The sequence below is a fragment of the Myodes glareolus genome, chromosome 12, assembly GCF_982192425.1.
Source record: "Myodes glareolus chromosome 12, mMyoGla1.1, whole genome shotgun sequence".
NCBI lineage: Eukaryota > Metazoa > Chordata > Mammalia > Rodentia > Cricetidae > Myodes > Myodes glareolus.
In genome coordinates, this window is record NC_142037.1 from 13309195 (window position 1) to 13336528 (window position 27334).

The 27334-nt window shown below is 45.4% G+C and overlaps 1 long non-coding RNA gene across 1 annotated transcript; it reads left to right on the plus strand.

The window, feature by feature from the left end:
• Window positions 1–442: 442 nt before the first annotated feature.
• On the plus strand, window positions 443–25960 carry LOC148120120 (uncharacterized). The gene is made up of 3 exons (XR_015739376.1): window positions 443–589; window positions 9818–10090; window positions 22345–25960. It is a non-coding gene; the product is annotated as an uncharacterized LOC148120120 (long non-coding RNA).
• Window positions 25961–27334: the final 1374 nt, after the last annotated feature.

The window sequence follows — 27334 nt, forward strand, 5'->3', positions numbered from 1 at the left end:
CTATTGTCTGCCCTCTCCCAGGAGAGTCCTTCACTGGCTGGGCCTCCTCGTCCAGAGGTGAAACTACCTTTTAAAACATCGCCATTGCCTCGCACAGTGTTTTGGAGTCCACGCACATGCTGAGCGGGAAGCCAGCACACACAGGAGCCAGAGCCTTCTGTGGGGCCCAACACGTGGCAGTCCTCATGTCCCGCTCCAAGTCCATTGGACAAGTTTTGTTTGGAGCTCACGGATAATTTCCTTTCAGGGCCCAACAATGGCTGGCCTTGCTGTGGCTTAAAGGTGAGTCTCACTTTTCTGCTCGGCATCTGACCCGTGCCAGACCAGGATAGCATCTGCGGGCTCCTGGAGAAACCTGGAGGGATGAGCTTCATTTTCCAAACTGTCTTGTGTTGCTTCAGCCTGCCTGCAGGGGTCGCCTTGGTCCTCCTGCCTTCGCATGCTGCTAGGCCGCATTTTAGGTGTGTTTGTTGCTGATACACATTTATAGTGAAGACCTCCGTGGTCTTGACTCAAGAGCTCACTTTTGTTTCTCTCAGTGTCTCATCTTCCAGGATGAATCCCTTATTCATGACCTTCTACCTGGCAGGTAAGGAGATCTGGGACCAAGTAAATCTTCTGCTGTAGTTTGGAGCCTGGCTGTTCAGAGGGACCTTCCCATCATATCGAGTCTTGGTCTACACGCTCTTGGGACCCACTAGCTACCTGGCAGGACGACTGCGAGTGTCCTGATCACTGATCAGAGAGTTCCCAGAGGGCTGGACCAGGGTGGACGGCATAGCCAGAATCTTTGGTCTTCTGCTTCCGTGCGGTGGAGGGGCCATGGAGATGCACCAGATTCCATGGGCTCAGCTTTTGTGTCCCTGCCAGGTTTCTCTGCACCATCTGGGGCTTCAACTGTGTTGAGATGATTGTGTATAGCGAGCTCCCCCAGTCTGAGTAGCCTCCACATTTTGTACATTCACCCACCAATTGGGTTGTCTCTACCTTTCGGATACAGGAAACGGTGCGGTTATAACCCCAGCATGCTGGCCAGCTGAAGTGCCTTTGGGCCGGATTGAGAGTTTAGGCGGCCAGTTTGGACGTAGGTTTTAGAGCAGGTGGGTGGCGGTCAAGTAAGGTCAAGTGGAAAGTATACAGGTAAGCAAATATCTCCTGGACTTAAGAGTATTGAAAATAGGAATTTCGTGGGGATCTCTGGTAGTCTCAAAGGGTTAAGCCAGGTTGGAATTCTTTCGGTGGGTTCAGCTCTCCCCCAGGGAGCGCTCGGCTCACTCTGACCACACTGCTGTGTCCGGGGCACGCAGGTGCTACTGGCAGTCATGGTATTGGAGGAACAGTTAGGACACCCCTGTCCCGGCCAGTGGCCAACCCGTGGAAAGACCCTTCAATCACCAGCAAAACTCTTCAATTTTTTTTTTCTCCAGAACTGATGCTTTTTTCAAAATATGATATTTCCATTTATTACTTCATGACAGGAAAGCTCGACTTGTGTAATAAGAAAAATGAGCCTTTGGGGGCCGCCCACACAGCTCGACCTTGGCAGGGGAGTCGTTGCAAGCAGCTTCAGTAGGGATTACAGCTCAGGATTTACCTTTTAAAATAATTAACCTTCTGAACACCAGAGACAGTGCAAGGGCGCTTTTAGTGAGCCTTGCTGCTTCAGCGGGGGTGACAGCCCAGCAAGCGGAGAGAACTGCTCTCTCCGCGGCAAAGGGCTCTGGTTTAGTCATCCTGGAGAAAGAAGAACTCACTGCAGCCTTTCCCATTTCTGGGTTACCTACAACGAAAGGTACATTTTTGCGCAACGTCACACCCCCAGGCTGGCACGAGGCCTTTCTTGCTGTGGGTGTGTGGTAGACATTCGCACAATCTGAATTTAGCAGCTGCCTGCGATCTCTGTAAGAAACCCTGACCGAGAGTTGCCAAAGTGTTGAAAACAACGTTGGAGAAGAAAAGCTGGGTCCGTTTATGTGTTTTAAATATTCTTGTCTGAAGGTTCATAGTTCCTTTAAAACAAAGACTTCCCAACAATCCACCCTGACTCTGAGACCCGCCGGTAGTTGCAGTGGGCCACGCAGGCTAATGCGGAGAGTGTTATTAGTAATGACCGAGACCTTTAGCCTCCTGTCCAGAGTTCTGTTTTACTGTAGAGCGCTCCAATGTAAACTCGATCAGGTTGGGCTATTTAGTAACTTATTAGTGCATTCATCTTTTCATCATTTGACAGGTGGAAGTAGTAGTTCGGTTTTTTAGTTTTAATTATAAGGGATTCCAGATGTAGAACGTCGCGCAAATTAGAACCAGAGCGCCTCGTAGGTCTTTTCAAAGCAGGCTGATTTCAAGGTATCTGCTTTTCATTTCAAAACGTTATTAAAGCTATTACTAAGAAATTCATAGTCTTAGCCTGTTCCAATAATTGACACCTTTAAACTGACTAAACAGATTTAGAGCGTGCAGAAAAGTAAATTTGTCTTAGAGAATGACCCTAATCATCTATTTCCATATAGCGGACAAATGCGTGTCCGTGGAATTAGCTCGAGAGGTGATGAATGAAGCTGAAGGCTGCCTTTTTATAGCGCCGGCTTGGCCTCACCTTCGTCTTCCTAATTAGATTTTACTTACAGATACTTGCCGTTTGGGAGGACGCAATGATTTGTGCTTACCTGCTGTGGTCCTTCCATTTTGAAATGTTGCCTGTCTGAAGCAGAAGGGGTTTGTTTATTTATTTATTTATGTTGTTTACTTTGATAGGTAGTCCCCCAGAGAAGTCCCGGTCCTCAAAACTCTCCACGGACCCGTTTCCTGGCTGGTTGTACATGATGCCCCTTCCGAAGGGGGCTTCATAAACAGCAGAGATGTCCCATAATCAGAAGGCTGGCTGACTGGGCTGATAAATTAGAGAAAGAACTTGTTTGGTGTAAATCGAGCCCGTTTCTGAGGCAGACATGTTCTGCTTTTATCCTCTGGAGTGTGGTTGAAAGGGTGAGAAGTTAATTTGGCAGCCTCATGGTTTCATAATGCCTCTCTCCACCCCCACCCCACCCCCCCTTGCAGCCCCAGCGAAGCCCGGGATTGCGCCTGCCCTCATACAAGGCAGGACCGTGACCCAAAACGGAACCCGTCTCCCCAGGGCACGCTCGGAGCAGCAACAGCTTGGCTCAAGTGTTTCTTATGAACAGCCGTCCTGGGTACTTGATCTAAATCATGCCATTTCCTTCACAGCACGGCACAGTTAACAAGTCAGTGCACCAACACAATCTACAGATGGTAGTTCAAAAGGTGCAGGTCCCCCCAGCAAGATAAAGGGCAGGCAGTTCCAGGGGGGATGCTCATTACGGGGAATTGGGGGGGGGAGGTTCCGAGGGGTGTGAGTTGGGCTGCGGGCCCTAGTGGGCCCCGCAAGGGGGTGCCTAGCCCGACTCTGAAAAGGCATGCATGAGGCTGGGAGAGAGAAGTTAAAGTGCTAACAGCTTGCAGAGGGAGGCCGCCTTCAGCCTGGACGCCCTTTGCAGAGCCCGGATAAGGACACTGGGAAAAGGATACCGCACCCATTTGCTTCTCCCATCATCCCCACAAGTGTAGGTCAATTTTTAGAGTGAACCCCCAGACATCTAAGGCTGTTGGGGGACTACTGGCAAGCTCAGGCATCTCCTGGCCCTGGAAAAGGGCCGGATCCCATCCACAGAGGGCCAGGGCCGCCCTTCTCCACCGGCCTGCTCTCCTCCGCAAATTACATTAACGCTAATGTCCAGTGAAGAATCTACGAGACATATTGGGCCTTTAGACTTCAAAACAAGCCTAAATTGGAACCACATTGCGGGAATGCTTCTTAGCTAACATTTATATTACTTTAGTTACCAAATCCAGACTAAGTCCCCAGGCTCGGCAGGGGAGGACATAATATATTAGGAACTAAGAGGAGCGTGTTCTCTTCTGGCCTTCTTTTATAACTGTACAAAACCTTCCCTTGCACTAGCGAGGAAATGACTACAAGGTCCTAAAAAGAGAGCAGATAGCCTCCCCAAACCCCCAGGTCGGGACCCCATCTTTGAGCTGCCCTGGAGGCTTGGATAGAACACTAGGCTTGGTATCAGGCAGGTAAATTACAGACCTTCAGATAGACCCTCGTCCCTCTGCAAGCATCAGGTCCCAGCTGTATCTTGGGAGACTGGATCAGCCTTCAATACCTCTGTAAGCAAATCTCTTTGGGAGCCCGCAAGATGGTGTCTGCCAAGACCGTCAGCACTCTGTAGAAAAGGATGCAGCCTAGAACTGTTCCTATCTGAGTTCTGCCGTGAGCTGCTGAAGATTTTTCCTTCCTGGGCTAATTTCAACCAGAACATATCATTTCGAAGAACATTCCAGCAGCTCAGAAATTCACTGGGGCTACTGTTTAAGAGTGGGTAGATGGGGTGACAGACACAATGGTCAAGGACTGCCTAAGAATTCACATCCCTGAGAATGACTTTGAGAGGATTCTGCAGCCTGACCTCTGAGGTCGAGACTGGATTGTGTGCTCCTGCCAAACGGGTCCCACCCTGAACTTTTCTCATTTTCTCCCGTCTATCACAGGACCCCAGCTTCCATTAAAAGAGAAAGGTTGCTGGGGTGGGAGGGGCAAAGCTGAACAGTGACTGATCAGCTGGGCAGCTTAAAGGTCAGGCTGTGCCTAATGTCAGCTGGGGGAGCATTCCGCAATGGGTTCGTCCCACTTATCTGGGGACTGACCTGCTGTCCCTACCGGGTTCCTAGCTGTCCTTTTCACACACAGGGGTCATAGGGAAAACATGTTTATATAAACTTTCGGAATTCTCCCCTTGATGATTATTCCCACTTGGTATTCCTAAGACTTGGGCATGAATGGAGGAAATCGTCATTTATGCCCATCACTGAAAAATAGTTAATGAGAGTCTCAAATTACCGTGAGTTCTGCAGATTTGCCATGAGGGAAATTCATCAAAGTTTGCCACCTCCTGTCTTAATTCCATCTGGGACTTCTACTGGGATGTCTACAGAGATTATTAAGTGGCCATCACTTGATGCTGCAAGGGAGCTTGGCTTGAAGTACTACTACACAGTCAGGAAGGAAGCCCATCATGCGAGTTTATGAAAATTCCTCAAGAATCAGGACTGACTTTGTGTCCCCATAGAAACACAATGTCATGACCGATGCAAGCTGGCAGAGTCCTTGCCAGTTGGAGCAGCCCATGTTGGTTTGCTGTGGAACACAGAAACCGGAGCTAGACAAGCTTACTATAAACCAGAGCTGTGAAGACCAGGGGGGAAGGAAGAAAAGATACAAAAAAAAATTATGACAAAGGGCAGAGCTTAAAACCTGATGTGCTGGTGCACAGATTTAATCCCAGCACTCAGGAGATTGAGGCAGTCTGATCTTTATGAGTTCAAGGCTAGCCAGAACTACATAATGCTACTCTGTCAAAAACAAAACCAAACTGAGCCAGAACTGATGTTGACTTGTATTTGTTTCTGTGTTTTACAAAGTATAACCCTTGGTCTGGGGATGTGGCTCAGTTGGTGTTTGCATAGCAGCCATGTGTGCCCAGTTTCATCCCCAGTATCATATAAACCAAACTTGCAGTGTCAGCATTGCTGGGGTGGAGGCAGGAAGATAAGAATTTCAAGATCCTCCTGGGCTACGGAGTGAGTTGAAGACCAGTCCAGGCAACGTGATGCTGCCTCAAAAAACAAAGCAAAACAAAATTAAAAATACCATCGATGCTTTAACTTTTTCTGTAATCCTTCTTGGAAATATTTATTGGAAATTCTTCTATAGTTTGGGTAAATTTCACCCAAGAACTCACCCGGGGTTGGTCCCCAAGTGATGGTGTTTTGAGGGGGGGTGGTAGATATTTTAAAATGTAGAGCCTAGTGGGAGGTTCTAGGTCACAGGAAGACAAATCGTGGAAGAGGTGGCGTCCTCTCTTTTCGTACCTGGTCATGGGTTAAGTGGCTTTCCTCCATCACGTGTGTCCGTCATGACAGATTGCCTGCCACAGGACTGAAGCAAGGGAGCTGTGGGACATGAACTGAAACATGAAAAACTGGGGCTAAAATAAATCGTTTATCCTTAAAGTGTTTTATTTCAGCTATTTTGTGACAGTAATAGAAAGGTGACCAAGGCGCCATCAGATCCAGCTTGCAAGCTGCACAGAAGTCAGCCAGCTTGTTTACGTTGTCAATGCTTTGATTCCCTTCTGACTCCGTTACTCACATCAGCCATGTGTTTACCTCCTTTTCAAAGCTTGGCCCCAAATGAGCTCTTCAGGTACCCGAAGAGATTTGTTAAGAACGAGCATTTCACTTTTCACTGAGAGCATTCATGAAAACGAGACCTCACCTTGAGGGCACGTCAAGAAGACGCTGTACACGAATGGCCCTGAACCAGAGGAGCACCATGCATTCTGTGCTGTGCAAAGGGAAGTTATCTTTGGATTATGATTTTTAGTTAATGGGAAAGCAAAGAGGTAACCAAGTGGGAGGATGGAAATGAGAAGCCTTCAGCGAACTTCAGCTTCCCTCCGAGAGTCTTGTGGTATCTACTGCATGGAATATGTTACATTCCCATGACACGTGACTTCAAAGTACAAATGCCTCGTTAATGACGAACACTGTTTTACATTGTATGTCTATTACAAATACCTTGTTAATGATGAACAGCATTTTACATTGTATGTTTATTACAAATGACTTGTTAATGATGAACACCATTTTACAGTGTGTTTTCCTCTATCATTAGCACAGCAATCCTCCAAACCATTGAGCCAAGCAAACAACCCAAACAGCAACGAATCTTTGAGCGACTTTGTCACATCCCTGTCCACACTTGCAGCCGGCGGTCTTCTTCCCGTGGTCTGCGACACATCCCTGCCTCCAGTAGATGCCAGCATACATTTCTGATTTATGGACTTTAGGTTTGACCTTGCTGATGTACTCTGAGATGGAGTCTTTGTGGAACACAGGGAAGACAAATGTAGTCATGTGCTCTCAAATATTTCAGCTAACAACAGACCACTTATATAATGATGGGCCTATGAGGCTAATTTGCCTAGAGTGTCACAGCAGTCTTAATGTACTTAAGTATACTCTACGATGTTCACCCAATGATGAACAATGCAATTCATAAGCTGTGTCCTTGTTAAAGAACACAAGGAGATCTATTTCTAAGTCACAGATATAATTGAGGCTCATTTTTTCAACGGCAAAATAAAATAAAAAATAGGCATTGTTTCACAATAGAGCTATTTAAGGCAGACCAAACTTAAGTTTTAAAAGTCTGCAGAGAATTCCTAAGTGCCAGTCATCCAGAAAAGAATATTTAAGGAATTATATGTAGACTCTAGAACAACAAAAAAAAGTGTTTGAAGAATTTCACAAACATCAAACTTTATGCATTTGGTTTACTAGGGATAGTATTTGTGAGTGGATGCTGACTGGAGCATTCCTAGTCACTAAAGAACGACCTTCAGATATCCAGACCCATCTTCTCCTCGGTGAAGACAGAGCTCTTCCTCCTTGGCTTCAGAGACAGAATCATTACAGCAAACATTACACATTTCTTTCGACTCTCTCCACTCCGACTATCTTTTCTGGTTCACTGAGGAGAAGATGGGTGCGGACTAGAAACGCTTCTGTCTAAACTTTGAGCCTTTTGTAGGCCCAAACGTTCCCATGAGCCATTGCTAACGACAAAGCTCGCGCTGCACTGAACTTCCCTTGTAGATTAGAATCAAGTATCTCCCAGTCGACTATGATGTCATAGCTTTGGGGAACAGTGAAAATCTGGGACTTTAAAATATTCAAGTTTTGTAGGTGACATTGAGACATGGAAACAGCTAGGATTTTTCTTGATGCTATATTTTCTTTCATAGCTAAGCCGTATTTCTCTGTCCTCTATAGAACTGGGTCATTCCATGTTGTCAACCAAGTAATGAAGACTTGGCTGTTGGCATACCAAAGGATTTAGAAAGAGCCTCTCCAAAGTTTTTCTGTAGAAATTTATACCTTCAGGCCCAATATCTTATTCTTGACATATATGACAGTTCTGTAGGTTGATTGAGGTTGAACATTGGTAATTCCCATATAGTTTTCCTAAATGTCAAAAACCAATTCTCACATGTGCTTAAAGAAGAGAAACACTTATTCCAGCATTGTATGAATGAAAAACTGAATATAATACTCCAACTCTCCATTCTAAGATAATGCATTGTTCTACCATGTTTAACATGTAATAGTGAGGATAAAAATATTCAGGGTAAGGATTATTAACTGAAGAGGTAGTTACTGTGTTGCTTCGCAAAGATCCAGTGGCAGCTGGAGAGGTAGGTCAGTGGTTCAGAGTACCTGCTGTTTTACAAAGGACACTGGTTCAGTCCCGACAACCACATCAGGTCAGGCAGCTCAGAACTGCCTGTGATTCCAGCTGCAGAGGACTGAACTGACATCTTGTCTCCATAGGAACCTGCACTCACAATGTAAACACACACACACACACACACACACACACACACGCACGCACACACGCACGCAGACACATGCATATAAATACAAATAACTGAACAAATCTTTACTGCAAAAATAAATGAATGAACGAACGAATGAATGAATAAAAAGATCCAGAGACTGCAGAGACGGCTCTTTGATTAAGAGCATTAATTCTTTGATTAAGGCCTCTTGCAGAGGCCTGGAGTTCAGTTCCCTCAGCCCATATCAGATGGCTCACAATTGCCAAGAATTTCAGCTCCAGGGGCTCCATCAGCTCCGATCTCTTCAGACACCTGTGCTCACCTGCACACACCCACACATAGGCACGTACAGAGATGCACACAATTAAAGGTAAAAATAAATCTAAAGCTACTAGGGATATAATGCAGCCCCAGGGCCGAGCACTGGTTCACATTGCAGCCCAGGAGTCGGGCACTGGTTCACATTGCAACCTGGGGGGGGTCGAGCACTGGTTCACATTGTGGTAATGGGGTAGAACGCTGGTTTATATTTACACAGACCTGTTTATATTTACACAAACTCATTCTATTGTGCCAAAAAAATTTAAAGAAAATGTGGGAAAATGTAAAGAATTTTTAAATTTGCTACCATGGATATGAAAGTATATATAATACTGTCTTAGTCTGTATTCTATTGCTGTGAAGAGACATCACGACCATGGCAACACATATAAAGAAGCTTTTAACTAGGGCTGGCTTAGAGTTTCATAGACTTAGTCCATTTAGTCTATTTTCGTCCTGGCAGGAAGCATAACAGCATGCAAACAGACATGGTACTGGAAAAGTATCTGAGATTCTGCAGACAGCAGAAGGAGAGGAAGAGCCAGTAGGCCTGTCTGGGGCTTCTGAAGCCTTAAAGCCTGCCCTGCACTGACACACTTCCTCCAACAAGGCCACACCTCCTTATCCCTCCAAAGCAGTGCCACTCCCTGGTGACTAAGCATTTAAACATATGAGCCTATGGGGACCATTTGTATTTAAGTCACCACAAATACTATTATTTATTTTATGTGTATTTAAAATATTTTAAAATGGAACATTCATTAAAAAATCTTCTTTTGTGAAACATGGTGCTTTATTTCAGAATTCTATTCTGAAAGTTAAAATTGTATGGTTCACACCAGCTCTTTACTTTCTCTTGCAAACAATCTACTTCCTGTGGAAGTGGGTGGATCCCTGGGGCTGACTAAGGAGAGGTCACAAATGTAGAGATGCAAAATTAAAAAGTAATTCAATATTTTTAAACAGCATTTCAAGTCTCCATTTTGCATTTCCATTTTCATTTCATGCAGGAAACAAATGCTTTCACGGAAGCTGGATTTCAGGCCATCATCCTGTGGACTGATCGCTGGAGGCTCTTGAGACCCATGAAGAGTGAACATCTCACAGAGACAAGGACACAGCCAAGCTTGGATCTGATGGAGGAAGTCAACCTTTAAGGCTGTGTATTTTCTTCTTGACATTTAATTTTATGTCAACAAGGGGAACTCTATGGCAATTTTAACCCAAATGGGGATTTCTTGTAAACGCTGCATGACATCACTAAGTCTAAGGCCTCATGTAAGGTAAGGTGTATGACTGCTATCTCTCAGTTTGGGGTGAACTTCTTGAAGCTCCTTTAGCCTGTAGGCCAGTGGCTATGTCAAATGGGGCTCCTCAGTATATCTTCTAGGTGCTTAGGGCGATGGACATCTGAAAGCCCAAGGTAACGGACATGAATCCGATGGGGACTTATTGCTTTATATTATCAGTAAGCCCAGATGTGTGGTGGTGGTCTCTTAAGTGAGCTGTTTCAGAAGCTTGCAGGATCAGGAATCCCAGTTCTCATCACAGGGTTCGGGCCGCAGAACTTGACATGGTTGTCTACCTGGGCAAGCATTCATGGCCAGAAACTGTCTTTCTCAACACAGAAGATGGTGTCTACTAGGCTTTTCCTTAGTTATAGTTTGATGAAATGGTCACAAGGGTTATTCTACACCAGCTGGGCTTAGTCTTAGATGTTGGTCTCATAAAGAATAGGGCTACGTGGATGATTAGCAGCAACTGCTCAGCAGAAGAAAGGAAAGAGCGATGGATGCTGGGTAGACAATGGACAGTGCTCACGATTGTGGCTGGGGATGGAGCATGTTATGCAGGTTATTGGTTTCATCATACCTTACCACTTCCATGGCTTCTTGCCAGTACCTGTACTACCTAAAGTCTGTGTGCTGCTAGGTACTTTATGTGGTGGTGAATTTTCTGTGTCAGCTTGGCTAGTTATGGAGATCTAAACATTATTCTGCTTGTTTTTCTGAGGTGGGTTTGGGATGAGGTTAGCCTTTAAATGGATAGACTGTGTAACCCAGATTGCTTTGGCTAATGTTGTTGGCCTTACTCAATAAGTTGAAAGCCTGAACAGACCAAAACGGTAATGTCCCTTATGCAAGAGGATATCCTCTCTGCCTGATGACTTTTGAACTAGGACATCATCTCTGCAGAGTTTGGACTTGCTAGCCTCTATATTTGTGCAACCTATCTATGTATCATCTTTCTATCTACCCTTCCTTCCGCTTTGCTCTCAGTGTCTAGAGAACCTTCACTAATACTGTGCCCAAGCCTTCCATTGCCCCCAATATCCAGAAAGAAAATCTGGAACCACCACTGCTTCCTGTCTGCAGTGACTTCTTAAGGCCCTAGTTCAAGGGTAAAATCAAACACTGATAGGAGACAGGGAATCCTCTTACAAAAGGTCTCAGTGCATCCACTTCCATCGTCCTAATGATTCAAAAATATTTCACGTTGTGTCTATTTTTAGAGATTCCTTTTCCCCCTTGGGGTCCATTCACTTATTAATTTGAGATTTTAGGAATATTTTTAAATTTTTCCAGAGAGCATTTCCATTTTGGCAAAATCTGTGTTCTCTTTTTTCCTTACTATGGGTCAGATGAAAGACTTGTCACAGTCTTAACTATTCATTTGCTTTGGGAATGTGCTTGTGGGGGTGGGAAAAGTAGGCGTTTCTATGGGGGGTGGTTTGGTAAGAGGGGGCAGTGGCTTAGGGAAAAGGAGTGGTAACCCACTGCCAGTTTTGAGAATTTGGAAGCAATGGGTCAATGGGTGGACAGAGCACTTAGTTTTGGCTTCTGCTGGGCAAGCATCCCCACGAAAACCCAACATCTGATGGCCTTTTTGTCTGCAGGGGTGAGTCTCTGTCACTGTAGTTTCTCCCAAAGGAAGAGTTAGTGTTCTCCACATGAAGTTTGTTCTTTAACAAAACAAGCCTCTCCAATAGCAATTACATAAGCCATCTCCCCAAGTCAGGAGCTAGGAAAGGTGTTTTCTGAACTGACTTAAACAAGACAGGATAAGTGATATTATTTCCTATGGTTTTATCAAGGGTTCTTATAAAATCTAATTTAACTGAAAAAAGACAACCAAGTTTGATGCCTCCCCCCCCAAGTATCATTTCTTTCCCTCCATAACTGAATTAAGGCTAAGAAAACAAAATTCTAGGGAAATGTTCTTTTTTAGTTTTTTGAAACAGGGTTTCTCTGTATAACAGCCCTGACTGTCCTGGAACTCACTTTGTAGACCAGGCTGGCCTCGATCTTGCAGAGATCCATATGCCTCTGCCTCCCGAGTGCTGGGACTAAAGGCGTGTGCCACCACTGTTTGGCTAGAGAAGTGTTCTTACAGCAAAAGAACTCTTAGGTCCCACTTTTGTTTAGCTGGGTCCAGTGGGAGATGCTGGTCAAGACGGACCAGACTTGGGCTCTCAATGGTTCCTTCAGATTGTGCCCCTGCTGCTTCCTACTGTGGCAAGCTTGTCAGAGAAATAATTTCTTTGGAAGCCAGGCCTCCAATTAGATAAAACAGTAGTAATATCACTCTTATTGGGTTCCTACGAAACAGAGCACATAATGCGGGTAGCATCAAATGTGTTCCATTGAAGTTAGGACAAAATGGACCACACCTCTATTTACGACTACGCCATCAGTTTTATTGAAGGAGCCCATCATTAAATAACCAATCACCGCTGTTTGCACTTTCTGTCTCAAGGGAGCAAAACTAGGAGTTAAGTGTAACACTTAATTCAAGTTCAGGTTCAAGAAGTCACATTCACAGGTAGTTGTCTGGAAGACATGGAATCTCTGCTTTTGTTAATGATAATATAATCATAATAATAATAATAATAGCCTCTATTTGAAACCTAGCTCAGACCAGACAACCTGCAAGTGCCAAGCAAGTGGAGTTAGGTGCTGTCTTGAGTACTCACAAAGAAGGCAGGAGGTTAGCCTGACCCAGCCTAGGCCGAGCAGTCTTCTCACAAAAGTAAGTAAAGGAATTCATGCTCCTCTAACTTCTCAATGGGCAAGTACACCCGAGAAAGAACAGATGTGTATCTAAGAAGCTAGTCTGCCATGACGGTGTTTGAAAGCCAAGTAAGGAGGCTCAGGGGTGTAGCTCAGGTGGTGGAGTGTTTGCCTAGCCCTGGCACCACGTAGACTGGGAGAGGTGGCTCAGGTCTACAACCTCAGCGTTGAGAAGACGGAGGCAGGAGGATCATCTTCTACTACAGGGTAAGTTTGAGGCCAGCCTTGGTTGTATGAAACCCACTTCAGTGCAACAAGGAAGAGGGCAGGACAGGACCTTAGTGGCAGAATGTACCATTGTCAAATAGCTTTGGTCTAGTCCGGAACAGTGGATAAACTAATAAACAAACAGGTAATTCACTCCCCAGTAGGAAGTGTGCCCTAGATCATACTCCATCACTCCACAGGGCAGACACACACCCCAGCTAGAGACTTGGGGGCTTTGAAATGCCAAGTTTTCTAAAGGGGTTGCTTCATTTTCTCCTCAAAGAGATGGGTTTTTTTCCCCCTCTCATTGAAACAGAACTCATTTCAAAATGATGGTCTTTTGTTCTCTCTCTTAGGGAGTTCTCTTTCTCTCTCTCTCTTCATCTCAATGAAGTACAGAATTTTGGGATCCACAATTTGTTTTACAGGCTGTCACTGTCACGATATTGGCCCCAGCTACCTTTGATCACATTGGATCAAGGAGTTACTCTTCCAACCCAAAGTAATCTCCTCCCTACGGGAAAGCGGGTCCTGACTGACAGCTGTGGATTTGCCACCAGGCTGGATGCCAGACTTGGGAGAAAGAACGTAGCTGAATTTTGTTAATTGAATGATTTCAAACTCATTAGAAATGTTTTGGGTTCTACAAAAGCCAAATATGTTTGGCCTCAAGTGCTTTTCTCCTTGGCCTTTAAACTCTGGTGCAGTTCAGGGGAAATTTAATCTGCATGTTTGGGATTCATTTACACTTAACTCACCCCTGTGTGGTTTCTCAGAGAGCTACAAATCTTTGGGGCCTATTTTTTCCTTAGTACTGAGAAGGTGAATTGTGCCCAGAGTAAATGAACTCAAATCCCTTGAGATCCAGGGTCAGTGGAAAGCTCAGAAGCTACCAAGTTAAGGTTGACTCCTCACTAACCAAGAATGTGTCTTCCTGTTATTCCCGCAGGTCTCATGCAAGCCTTCGCCTAGCATGCTGGGCGTCTTGCATACAGGCCCCTGGGATGCTGTTGGCTTTGCACCCTTGCGTATCTCCCTCTCACAGCTGTTTGAGCCCCTCCAGAAATAAGAGACCCTTTCTCTCAAAACACAGACCTCGCTGCTCTATTCAGTCCAGAAAGAAAATTTTTTTCTTTCTTGTCTTCTCTGCCAAAGGCAGAAATCCTTGATCCCAAACTCAACTTTTTCCTCATCTTGAAATGTTTAATTTTACTCTAGAAGGCAGCCAAAAATCCAGCTTCCTGCCTCCCTAACCCTTCCTAATACACTTTGAACATAGAGTTTACACCCTGAGCATAGAATTTACACGCTGAACATAGAATTTTGTTAGCATTCTTGTGGTTGTCTTCTGAAACTTATCCCTCGGAACTGTGGTTGTGTACTGGATGCCGCCCAATCCTCCCACTGTCTTGACCAAAGGCCGTGCAGTCCTGCTTTGCGGCAGATGGACAAGGCTGATGTCTCAGTTACCCTGGGTGTGATTTTCACCATCAGCTTGACTGGATTTGGAATCTCTTAGGAGACACACTTCTGGGATTGTGTGTCACTGAGGATGCTTGCAGGGAGGTTTGACTGAGCAGGGAAGGCCCATCATCAAGCACCATGCCGCCTGACAAATGAATCGACACCAGCATTTGTCTCTGCGCCTTGACTATGGACACCGTGTGTTAGCTAGCCGCCTCATGCCTCAGCTACCACAGCTAGAGCCAGTGTAGCTGCTATGCCTTCACTGCCATGATGCACCCTCAGACTTGAGCGTCAATAAACCTCTGCCTGCTTGAGGTGCTTCCGTCAGGCCGTTTGTCCTAGCATAGTGGAATGTCAGTAATGCACGACTGCTTTCATCTTCATAGCGGGTAAAGTCCAGACCTCAGGGGCTGCCCGCTATGCCACTCAGAAGTTAATTTTGATTGGACAGCACCAATCACGACAATCTTGTCCTTCATACAGGTATTTGGTTTAGAAAGAGAGTCAGTTCCAAATTCTGATCGAGGCCGCTGAGAGTAAGCATTGGGAAGGGTTCTTCATTCTCCAAGGGACCAGTTGGAGAAATGGCTCTACTTCCTACTGCTGATCCCTACTACTGTCGTGTCTCCACGTTTCTGTATGTCGGTGTGATGCCTGGCAGTGGGCCAGCCATCCTGAGATGCTCAGAGAAGCAAGCTTGAGAGGAAGTTGTGCACACTGAGGGCCACTGAATTCACCGGGACATCTCTCTTGGTTCTCGGTAGGCGGGATGATAGGTTTATCTTGCTATTCAGAGGGCTGGGTTTTCCTGAGTCTCAGATCTGATTCACAAGCTTTCCTGGGTTGCCCTTGGTTGTGAGTGATCTGTAGTGTTGGCACACTAGCTGTTTCTCTTCCCCTTTATCCTCTACGAGACAGGCTGGCCTCTTTCCATCCAGGGCTTACCACAGTGGGGGTTGTTTCTGTTCTAACCTATCTATCTGACATTTCTGCGCTGTCCCCCAACCCCGGTCTCTAAATCAATTTCTCCCTTTAAATCTTAACCTGCAACAGGCCTTTTCTCTTCAGCGTTTGATTAGCTCTCTGTGATAGCTCACATGAGGGATGCTCTATAAAAGTGAATTATGCTGTTCTATGTTATACTGCTCTGCCCAGGGGCCCAGTAGGAATCATGGGAACCAGATGAGCACAAGGGTCAGAGGCACTGACTGCAGAGGAAGCCAGTGGAGGGACAGCAACACTGTGACCCTGGCAGGGACACATGGAAAAACTCCAGTAGTCTCCAGACTCTCTAAGGTATAAGCTAGAAGTAAAACACTAGTTTATGTGACAGCCTGGGAGCCCCTGGGAGGGATCTAGGAGTTTCATCACTACAGATCACAGAATTTTAAATAAGTGTGATGGACCAGAAGCTGAAAACCTTGTCTTGAAAACAAAACATGCCATGGGATGTTTGCCAGCCCAGCCTTCGGCTCCAGTTTCCATGAGTCTAAAGGAGTCCCTATGTGTGATTGGAGCCTAATTAAGAAGTCGTGGTTCTTGTCCTGAAACTAAGTCTATCGAAGCTTTAACTCACCCAGCAATTAGCTTGGTGAGCACTCTATCGTAGTTGTAGAACACAGAATTTATTCAAAGACAACACAAGGAAGACTTCTCATCTTCCTACGGCACGTCTGCTGGACAACCTGCTCCCTTCCAGCTTACTTAGTGCTCAGCATGTCGCAACAATACACATAGCCCACATTTCTTCCCTGTGCGCCTTATTCTCTTCTGGAATATTCAAATATTAGAAACTCACACATAGCTTCTCCCAGGAAGCTTTGGAGCACATGCTCTGTCCCCCTTGTAACGTCCCTGAATCATCCAAGAGAGAAGTTTGGGATCCTATCCAGACTTGTACGCATCTCAACTATTCTCCTAAGCACCCCTGAGAGGACCTGGAAAAGTCTTACAGTGCTCATAACTGGGCCCTAGAAACCCTGGCAGGCAGCACTCCGTACCACTAGGTGATGCTTCATCCCAGCCAGGCACTGTTCCCAGGGACTAGGGATCTGGAGTCTTCTCCCACCTCACCAGGCAATGGAGGCTGCAGAGACGCCACCGCTGCTCTTCTTCCGCTCTGCGGCACGCACGCACGCACGCACGCACGCACGCACGTCTCAGGGGTGTCTGCTGAACGGGTGTCGCCATCGCTGCGGGAAGTCCCGAAGCTGAGGTGTAGAACCGACCAGGCCGGGAGACAGACGCCAAATGCCGATTTAAAAGCGGGGAGAGGGGGCAAAGCTCCCTCTGCCCTTTTCTGTTTCAGGAAAATTCCTGAGGTGTGGCATGCTACTTAGGACAGTTAAAAAACTTAATAGTTGGGCGCTGGAGTGACGGCTCAGTAGTTAAGACCATACTCTTCCAAAGGACATGGGTTCAATTCCCAACACCCACATGGTCACTCACAACTGTCTGTAACTCCAGTTCCAGGGGATCTGGCACCCTCACACAGACATACATGCAGGCAAAGCCCCAATGTACATAAAAAAAAAATAAAAAGATCTTAAAAGAAAGGTTAATAGTTCTTTCAATATTTATCACTGGCCTCCAAATCTAATACATGGGTGGATGGGAAGGCAAATAAAAATGGGGACATTGCAATTGCCATGACAACGGAAACTTTCAGTCTTGATGAAGCTTTTCACTCCTGCCGTTTTGATATACCACACTACTAAGATTGCCGCTGTCCTGGGCCATCTTTCTCCTCTCTGGTCTGTTAGTTCTTCAAGGAAAAAACAATGACAAAAGCTCCGTATTTCCCACAGGAGGAGGCCCCGTAGCCAGGCAGCCTTGTGGTAAGTTCATAGACCAAGGTTTTTCCAACTGTTTTCTTCTACTTCCTTCAACACGTCACCTCTACCTTTAGACCAGTGGTTCTCAACATTCCTCACACTGCGACCCTTTATGACAGTTCCTCATGTTGTGGTGGCCTCCAACCATAAAATTATTTCATTGCTACTTTATAACTGTATTTTTGCTAGTGTTCAGAATCATCATATAAACATCTGATATACAGGATATCTGTTATGTGACACTCAAAGAGGTCCACTGCTTGAGAACCACTCCTTTAGGCAGTGAGAGTGTTGGGGTGCTTGCAGGGTCAGAAGTAGAGGAGGAAGAGGTTGTGCCTATCAGGTGTGCTGTTATGAGCCGGGAGACCCTTCTCCCCTCCACCATCAGAGTTCTCTTCTCTCCTTAGAACTGCATCAAGCTTTCTTTGCCTTCCAGACACTAGTAAGAGGAACGGGAGGGGCTGCGGAGATCGCTTTGTTGGCAAAGTGCCTGCCTTGCAAGCAGGAGGGCCTGAGTTCAGATCCCCAGTATCCAAGTCAAGAGTCTGTCATGGTGGGGTGTGTGTGTGTGCATAGCTGCAGGGGCAAAGGTGGGCAGATCTGGTCTAGCCAGTTGGGGAGCTCTGGGTTTAGTGATCACACAAAATAAAGCAGGCAGAGGAAAGAACTCGATGTCCACTTCTGGCTTGCACATGTGCATACTTTCACATTGCATGCATGTACATATGCACAAACCTACTATAAAGCATGAGCACACACGCAGGCATGTGCAGTACACACACGTGTACACACACACACACACACACACACACACACACACACACAGCTCTGTATTCCCCTCTAGTAGTGAAGTGTCCCTTCAGCGGCTTCTAGTAAAGCCTAGAGTTTAAGATAAATGTAAAAATAAACTTGTCAACTGTGTTTTAGATTAATGATGGAGTCTGATAAGAGAAAATAAATTTATTCTAAATATAGTTCTGCTTATGAGCTGCTCAAATTTTGTGTTTCTCAAGGCAGGGCTTGTCTGTGTCGCCCTGGCTATAGTAAGACTCCTTCTGTAGACCTGGCTGACCTCAAATTCATAGAGATGTACCTGCGTCTACCTTCTGAGTCTGGGATCACAAGTAACTGAGGTAACTGGGTGACCTACAAAAGCTCTGAAGTCTGAGGGTGAATTTTGTTATTTCTTTTTGTTTCATTTAAGAAAAATCAGATTTTCTTTGGCTTGAAAATAACGTTTTTCTCGAACTGGAAAACAACTCTTTAGGAAACAAGTGTGTTTCAAGTTTTGTGTGTATTCCTACTACAGGAGAAATGCATTCATTCTTTTTAAGATGCACGGTTATTGTGTGTGTGAGAGAGGAGTGACACGTGTGAAGGGCGAGAGTAACTTTGTGTGGTCTCTTCTCTCTTCACCTCCCTGTGCCTTCTGGGAACTGAGTTCAGGCTTGCGGGTGTATGGACAGCTGCCTTTAACCTATCTCGTTGGTTCACGGCCTGCTTTTCTGACGCTCCTGCTCTGGGGGCTCTCCAGGCTGGGTGTGGGTCCTATGTTTTGCACTCACAGAAGAATTTTGAGATTCACATAATTTCTAAACGTCAACAGATCTGAGATTTATTGAACCCAGGGCAAGTTTATCTGAGGAATAACTAAAGTGAGCTAGTCAACGGGCGTGTACTAACATTTAACACATTTGATTGTAAGCCTCTGCGTGGGCTGTTTATCTTCTTCTGGTCTCCTAGGAATTAAGGGAAGATGCTAGCTATGCTATAATTAGTTTTGTGACATAAAGCAATACAGATTTTTGATGTATGCTATAGTTTGGTTTTCTGTTGCTGTGATAAAATAGGGACCCAAAGCAACTTGAGGGAGGAAAGAGTGTATTTCGTCTGATGGTTCTAGACAGTAGTTCATTACTGAGGAAAGCCAGGGCTGGAACTCCAGGCATGAATCTGGGGGCAGGAACAGAATCAGAGACCGTGGAAGAGCACAGCTTACCTCCTCGCTCCCAGGGTCACTTTCCAAGGGATGGTACTGCGTACAGTAGGATGGACTCTCCTATGTTAAGTAACCATGACGACACATACTGCCTATAGTAGAATGGACTCTCCTATGTTAAGTAACCATGACGACACATACTGCCTACAGTAGAATGGACTCTACTATGTTAAGTAACCATGACAACACATACTGCCTACAGTAGAATGGACTCTCCTATGTTAAGTAACCATGATGACACGTACTGCCTACAGTAAAATGGACTCTCCTATGTTAAGTAACCATGATGACACGTACTGCCTACAGTAGAATGGACTCTCCTATGTTAAGTAACCATGACCATGACGACACTGCCCCACAGACAACCCCACAGGCAATTCTTCAACTGCAGCTCCCTCTTCCCAGGCCTCTTAATTTGTGTCATTATTGCTTCTGTCATGTAAGCAGACATGGTGCTGGCTACATCTTGACTAGAAGGCAGCAGGAAGTCAACTGACTGTCAGACTGAGTGAAACTTGAGAAAAAGACCTCAAAGCTCACCCCCGGAGTGACACACTTCCTCCAAATAAACCATACTTCCTCCAACAAAGCCACACTTCCAAACAGTGCCACCGCCTACGGGGGCCATTTTCTTTCAAACCACCACACCATGTCACTCTCATTCATGACAAATTGACAATAGACGCTAAGCAGTCTAAGATATAACTAGCAAATAAAGCATCTGGGAACGCAGGTTTGAATCTTGACTTTCTGACAATGGGGCCGAGAGCAATTTGACTGAGGAAAGTCCTCCGTAGGCTCAGGTGTTTGAACACTTAGTGAGGCTGTTTGGGGAAGCAGGATAACATTTGGGAGGTGGAACCTTGTGGTATGTCACTGAGAGCAGGCTTTGAGTGTTTAGAATCTCACTTGTTTGGTATCTCTGCTTTTGGTTTGTGGTTTGAGATATGAGCCCTCGGTTTCCTGTTTCTGCTCCTGTGCCTGCTTGCTCCCCTATCACGATGGACTAATCTCCCTGAAATCCTAAGTCCTGAAACACTTTTCCATCTATAAGCTGTCTTGGTGTTCTAGTCGTTGTCTCATAGTAAAGAAAAGTAACGCAGAGGGGCCGGAGAGACCGCTCAGCCGTTAAGAGCACTGGCTGCTCTTCCAGAGGACCCAGGTTCAACTTCTAGCACCCACATGGCAGCTCACAACTGTCTGTAACTCCAGTTCCAGGGTACCTGAAACTTCTCAAGGCAAATCATTAGTCCATATTTTTTTTTAAAAAAAGTAATATAAAGCTATTAATTCTTTGTCCTTAAAATGCAGTGTACAACACATTTATCTGCCTTTTCCTCCTCCACAAGATTGATGTTTGTTATCTAAACAAGCAAGTAAGAAGAAAAAGACACATTCAATTTTTGACTAGTTACAAAGAAATCTGAAAGCCATACTTGTATAAAAAAAGACCATAATTATTCATATATAATGTAATGTGTCAAATGGAACTTTATAATGTATTATGTTCCTGCATTTAAATCTTGGAACTGGCATTTTGTGGTCGTGTGTTGTGACCTAAGCATTTCTGCTCTAGATACAGAACGCTCTTCCAAGCCTCATCTCAGTGCTCATTGTCCTGCTGCAAGATGGTGGGTGAGATCTCATTCGGCTTTGTAAAATAAAATGTCTGTTTCTCTTGTTTGCTGCTGCGATGACTCCAGGACCTGGCATGGTGTGTGGTGCACAGTAAGGTCAACACATAGTTTCTGAAAGAATGAATACAATCCTAACTCCTTTTGTGACATAGAAGGCCTGTGACAGATGGGCCTAGCCTCTTTCCCTTTCCAAGCTCTCTTTCCTCATCCCTTTTATAAACCTGTGCACCAAAGTCTTTGTGTTTTCATCAGAAAATGTGAAAGCTCCCCCACACCCTTTTCTTCCTCATGATGCCTCTCACTGCCCTACTAGGCTTTTGCTTTGGATGTCCCTGTGTACTGGCTACCTTTCCCCTACATCTGTGGCCTGAATCGGAAGCTTCTCGCCTGTTTTACCATGGCGTCTCCTTTTTCCTTTTTATAGCACTGCATTCACTATTACTTCAGACAGTCCTCATTGATTCTGCGCCATTGCCTCAGACAGCCCAGGTCTTTCTCCTTCATAAGACTGTAAGCATGCTAAAGGCTGTGTGCTGAAACCTGATAAGGAAGCGTTTTACTTAATGTTTTAGCTTGAATTTGGAGTGTTCCCACAGGCTCATGCTTGTGGTGCGCTTCTGAAAGTTACCGGGTCTGATGGAGGTGGGAGCCTGGAAGGGATGGGGGTTGGGGTGGGGAGCGGCAATAGTTCACTGGAGGTGGGCCTTAAAGATAATACTGACTTCTGGGGGAAATAGTTCACTGGGGGGGGGGGGGGGTAGGCCTTAAAGGTAACTAACACTCACTTCCTGAGGAAGTAGTTCACTGGAGGGTTGGCCTTAAAGGTAACACTCACTTCCTGAGAAAGTAGTTCACTGGAGGGCAGGCCTTAAAGGTAACACTCACTTCCTGGGGAAGTAGCTCACTGGAGGGTGAGACTTAAAGGTAACACTTCCTGGGGAAGTAGCTCACTGGAGGGCGGGCCTTAAAGGTAACACTTCCTGGGGAAATAGCTCACTGGAGGGTGGGACTTAAAGGTAATTCTCACTTCCTGGGGAAGTAGCTCACTGGAGGGAGGGCCTTAAAGGTAATTCTCACTTCTGGTTCTAGCCCATGGTCTTCACCATCTAGTAAGGAGAGCAGGAAAAGCTTCAATTGCATGCTGCTCACACTGCTACCGCATGAATTCTACCCTCCTTCCCTTCTGATGGACTGAAGCTGCCCTGACACCATGCTCACAATAAATCTCTTCTCCCTCAAGAAAAAGCAACCACTACACACGGGAAATAAATAAGCCCAATTGTCTAATCCTTTATTTGTTTTCTGTTTTTTTTTTTTTTTCAGATACTGGGACCAGGTGTGACAGAGAGCTAGCGAGAGCCACTAGCTCTTGGCCATTATGGAAGTCATGTCTTCAGTGAGGTTTCTTGGATGTCAATGTTTCCTTGGCTATTTCACTCTAATATTCAGCTAACCTTGTTCCAGAAACTGCAAAATAATTGGGATCCAACGTTTGAAGCCAGTGGTTTTCAAGCAACCATAATTAGTTCAAAAGGCTTTTCAAAAAGCACATCTATGATTTCAAATTACTCACGTTGTTCTGCAGTAATATCCCGAAGCTGTTAAAAGAGTGTGACTTAATGGTTTGTTCAGTGTTGGAGGTCTGGGCCGCTGTATGAGAGTGGGAGGTCACGCCGCCACGCCGGAGAGGCAGCTTCCTTCTGTCAGATCAGGCATTATCAATGTTATTGCTTAGGCCATTATTGTGAGGTGGTCAGGACATCTGCAGCAAGGAGCTACCTAGAAAAACATTCCCTTTCTTGAGCAGTGCCAGCTAGCAGTGCACACAATGAAAGCAGGAACTAATAAAATGTGGGGCCGAGAAAGAACAGAGGTGCTGAACCCCTGAAGGCCTGGCTGGAATCTGACCGTACCACGTTGAATGCCGAGGAGTGCCATGTCTGTCTGTAAAACAGGCTAACCGCGGAGGGTCTGAAGCTGACCTGTGCGGTGTCCAGCCAGCGCCTGGCTACAGGAGGGGGCTGAAGGAGTAGAAGGCGCTCCCACAGCAGTAGGGCTCTAATGACTCGTAGACTGCTGCTCCATTCCTGCACACGTCTGCTGTAGTCGCTTTCCCAACTGGGTTCTTCTGCAGAGTGAAGGTCTGCATAGGCTAGGAATGGAAGCCTGGTCAGTGCAGAGTAAATACTTAATGGTTGAAAAGGAGGCTGTTATTGCTGGATGGCCGGATCTTGGTTGTTCCGGTACAGGCTGGGGGTGCTTACTCAGGCCTTGTGGGCACCCCTAAACACATCCACACGGTGGAAAGAACTGCAGTTGGCTTTTGTCCCCATGATGGGGAAGGCAGATTGTTATAAAAAGGGTTAAAGAACCTTTCTCAAAAGAATATAGAGTTAATTATCTGTCTTTCGGCAGACCATGAATTGGGTTTTTTATTTTTCCGATCATTTAAAACTTTTAAAACATTGTATTTTATTGTGTATGGGTGTGTTTTGCCTGCAAGTTTATCTGCACATTATGTGTGTGCCTGGTGCCCAAGGAGACCAGAAGAGGGCATTGGGAACCCTGGAACTGGAGTTACAGACAGTTGTGAGTTGTCATGTTGGGGCTGGGAGATGAAGCCGGGTCCTCCGAAAGAAAAGCCGTGCCCTTCTCTACTGAGCGTCTCTCCAGCCCTTAGTGCAGTAGTCAGTGGTGGGTTGTGGCTGTCGCAGGGGTCACATAGCACATATTTGCATTACAATTTCTAACAGTAGCACAATTATAGTTATGAAGCAGTAATGAAATAGCTTTTTATGGTTGGGGGTTACCACAAAATGAAGAACTATATCAAGGGGTCCCAGCATTAGGAAGGTTGAGAACCACAGCCTTGGTGGATTGATTTGAAGAAGAATGGATTCTTTCATGAAATGCCTATTGGACTCATCTGGGGCCTAGATCTGAATACAGAGTTTTCCCCAGCTGAACACCAAACACGGATCAGTCAAGACTTTAGAAAAAATGACGATAAAGCACTCAAACCGTTTTCTTGAGGCGTGCACACATTTTCCTGGGAAAAGGTATTAACACTTGCTTGCCAAATGCTTCAACCCCAGTGCTCTCTCCTCCTGCCAATACATATGGCATCCGAATGCCTATTTTTGCATTTACACACTCTCTCTGTTCTATAGTAGCTAGGCTATATGTTTCCTATGAACAAGGGAGAGCCTTTATGTTGAGGACTGGAAACGCAGTTGTATGATTTAGAATGCTTTGGTTTTTAGCAGCTGAAGAGTGCACATCCTCCCAACATTTCAGATGAGGTACCAGTGTTTGCACATGCTCAAGAAGTCTGAGGTGGAACTACCACGGACAACTTGCCTCTAACCACTTGGCAAAGCGCTTGCTCCTAGGCCGCTGCTCTGGCAAGTTTCCTCTGGGAAATGTTGGAGGAACAACGTGAATTGCAATTTGTCTCTTCTTGTTTTTAAAGACAAATGTGGAAAGGAACACTTCTGATAAGAAATAAGACAAAGATAACCTATCAGATGAGGGGATGAAGTGCAGAAAACCCACAATCATTTAACGAATGGACTGAAGCTAGCCAGCGTTTCATCACATTTTAAAACCTGAGCCCAGCAACTGCCCAAAGGGATGTGTGTCTGACTGCATCTCCAGTGAAGGCCACTTAACACTAGGAATGCTCCCAGCAGTGCCGTTCAGTAAAAGTAGCCTTTCTTACAGCATTTGGGGTCTGGTTCTTTGAAAATTAATACTGTTCAATGTCTACTGAAGTTGTTTGTTTGTAGTCTATAGGATGTGTATAGGATGGGCTTATAAATTATCCTCTGCCCTGGGCTAGCTTTGAAGTGGAAAGGAGAACCATTAAGAGCTACACCAGGATCATAGGCATAAAGCTGGAGAAAGTGACCATCATGGGAATGTGGATTCATGTAGCACAGCCATAGGGTTTTTTATTTTATATGCCACTGTGTATTATTTATGCATCTTTAACAGATAGGTAGCTATGCTCTTTCATTCACTGTTGTGGTAGAGCTGAGTGGAATCATGTCTATATTTCCCTTGAAGCTAAGACCTTGCCTGGCTTTGCAGGTCTTCTGCATACGCTAGCACGCATCACTCCACAGATTATTGTAGGGCCCACCCAGAAATCAAAACCACCATCTGGCTTTCATCGGTTTAGTTTGTTACCAGTTTATATCCTTCAGGGCTCCATCAGTGGCGTATTTGCTAGACTGCAAGATCAAAGTGAACCGGCAGAGGATTCTGGACTTTTCCATAAGGTCCCAGATTCTAGTCCTATCTTTATCAGAAGCTAACTGTGATTTTTGGCAAGCCATGTAACCTCTCTGTGTTTTCCAGGGCTTATCTCAAAGGCTGTGGGTAAGGACTATCTGATGCTCAGACCTCAAAGCTTTGTTGGGCAGACGCAGTGAGGATGGACAGGGCAGCCTCCCAGAAAGGACCATACACGCGTGGAGCCTTATTGTTACAGGAGAGCAGAGGAGCCGTGTGACACGCATGACAGGGCTTTCAACTCTGGCTGGCCTTGGAGGTTAGGCTTGTGCAAACAAGTGGTGGAAATGAGGCCAGGAGAGGCCCAGTTCTCTTTCCTGAGTAGGATTGGGGAGCTGAGAAGAAGGGGGCAGGACTGTGGCCAGCAAGGACAGGGCAGTTAGGGGGCTTGCCTTGTAGCTTGGCTGCCACTGCCATGTGCATCAGAGCAGTATAGTTGCTGGACCCTCAGTTCTAGCCTGTGGGTGTACCCACTTCTCATTAGCAGGGGTATTTTTTTATTTCACAATCCAATAGAAATCGGAAAAACCAAACTCTCCGGACCTGTTGACATTGTATTAGGAGTAAATGAAATCGCTTATGTCCAAGTGCTCGTGCTGAACTCTGAATTATAATAAAAATGATGACATGAAGGCGTGGGGCTTTTGATACTGGCTATTCTAATAAAAATCGTGTTCTTTTTCTGAAAAGCTATTAGAACTCGGAAAATTTAATTAGAACTTTGAAATTTTGCAGAAGTAGTATTTGCTTATACAAGTTCAGGTATGTCAGAAGGTTTGTGGAGGGGAGAAATCAACTATAATCCTGCCACCAAGAAATACCAGTTAATAGCACTTTTTGTTTGTGAACAGTTGTCCAGACTTTTCCGATGCTTGGATATGATTTTTATTTTATTTATTATTGTGTGTATATGATATGTGTGTGTGTGTGTGTGTGTGTGTGTGTGTGTGTGTGTGAGAGAGAGAGAGAGAGAGAGAGAGAGAGAGAAATACTGTGGTCTATGATGTATTTGTAGGAATCAGAGGGCAGCTTTTGGGAACTGGTTCCACTGTGAATTCTGTAGATCAAACTCAGGTCATCAGGCTTGTGTGGGAAGTGCTTTTTACTGGCTGAGCTTCTTGCTGGCCTTATAGGTTTTTAACGTAAAAAAATTTTCTCTCATTCTTTTTGAGTGTGGTAATTTACATGCTGTTTAATAGAATGCTAAGCTTTTTTCTGTAGTTTATATTTTTATGGGAGGATTCAAGCAACCAAGAGATTTTATAATATGAAGTGAAGAGAGCAGAATGAGGTGATACAGGACTTGGAACACAAAGGAGGAGCATCAGTAGGCCTGGCAGTCAAGGAACTCTTCCCAGAGGAAGGGCATTCAAGACGAGACCAAAAGATGACTGGAGTAGATGCTGCAGTGTGATACCTAGATATCTCCTGAAGGACCAGGCTCAATTCCTCACCCAGCAGCAGAGTTGCTTTTTGATGGCATTTAGCTAACCTTTTCCTCCAGGAATTAGCTGTGCTTCACAGAGCAGCCTTGTTGAAGGTCATTTCTGTCTCAGAGGAAGCCAGAGTAAAGCCACCTCCTTCCTTAGTTAAGGATGCTCTAAAGGACCATGGTAGTGTTGAAGTTCCAGACAGGTTCAGCTGAGGCTCAGTCACAGCTTCATGGTAATTCCACTTTCCCCTCTGCCCAGGCTTGCTGCCTTTCCTCTTCACAGACATTTCGGGAGCACTGCACAATAGTACTGCATGTAGTACTGTGGTCCTCTGGTCAGCACAGGCCAAGACTGGTGTGACAGCGGGAAGTGTAGGGAGGGCGTCACCTAAAGACAGAAAACTGTGTTCAAGGACATATTAGTCAGGCTTTTGCGTTAGTGACCAATAGCCAAAGAAACCAACTTATAGGAAAAAAAGATATTTATGTTCGGATCAAGGTCCATCATCCCTCTAATTGATGCGCTTGATATCATGGTGGCAGGAAGGTGTGCCCGTAAAGAGTTCCTTGCCTTGTGGCAGAAAG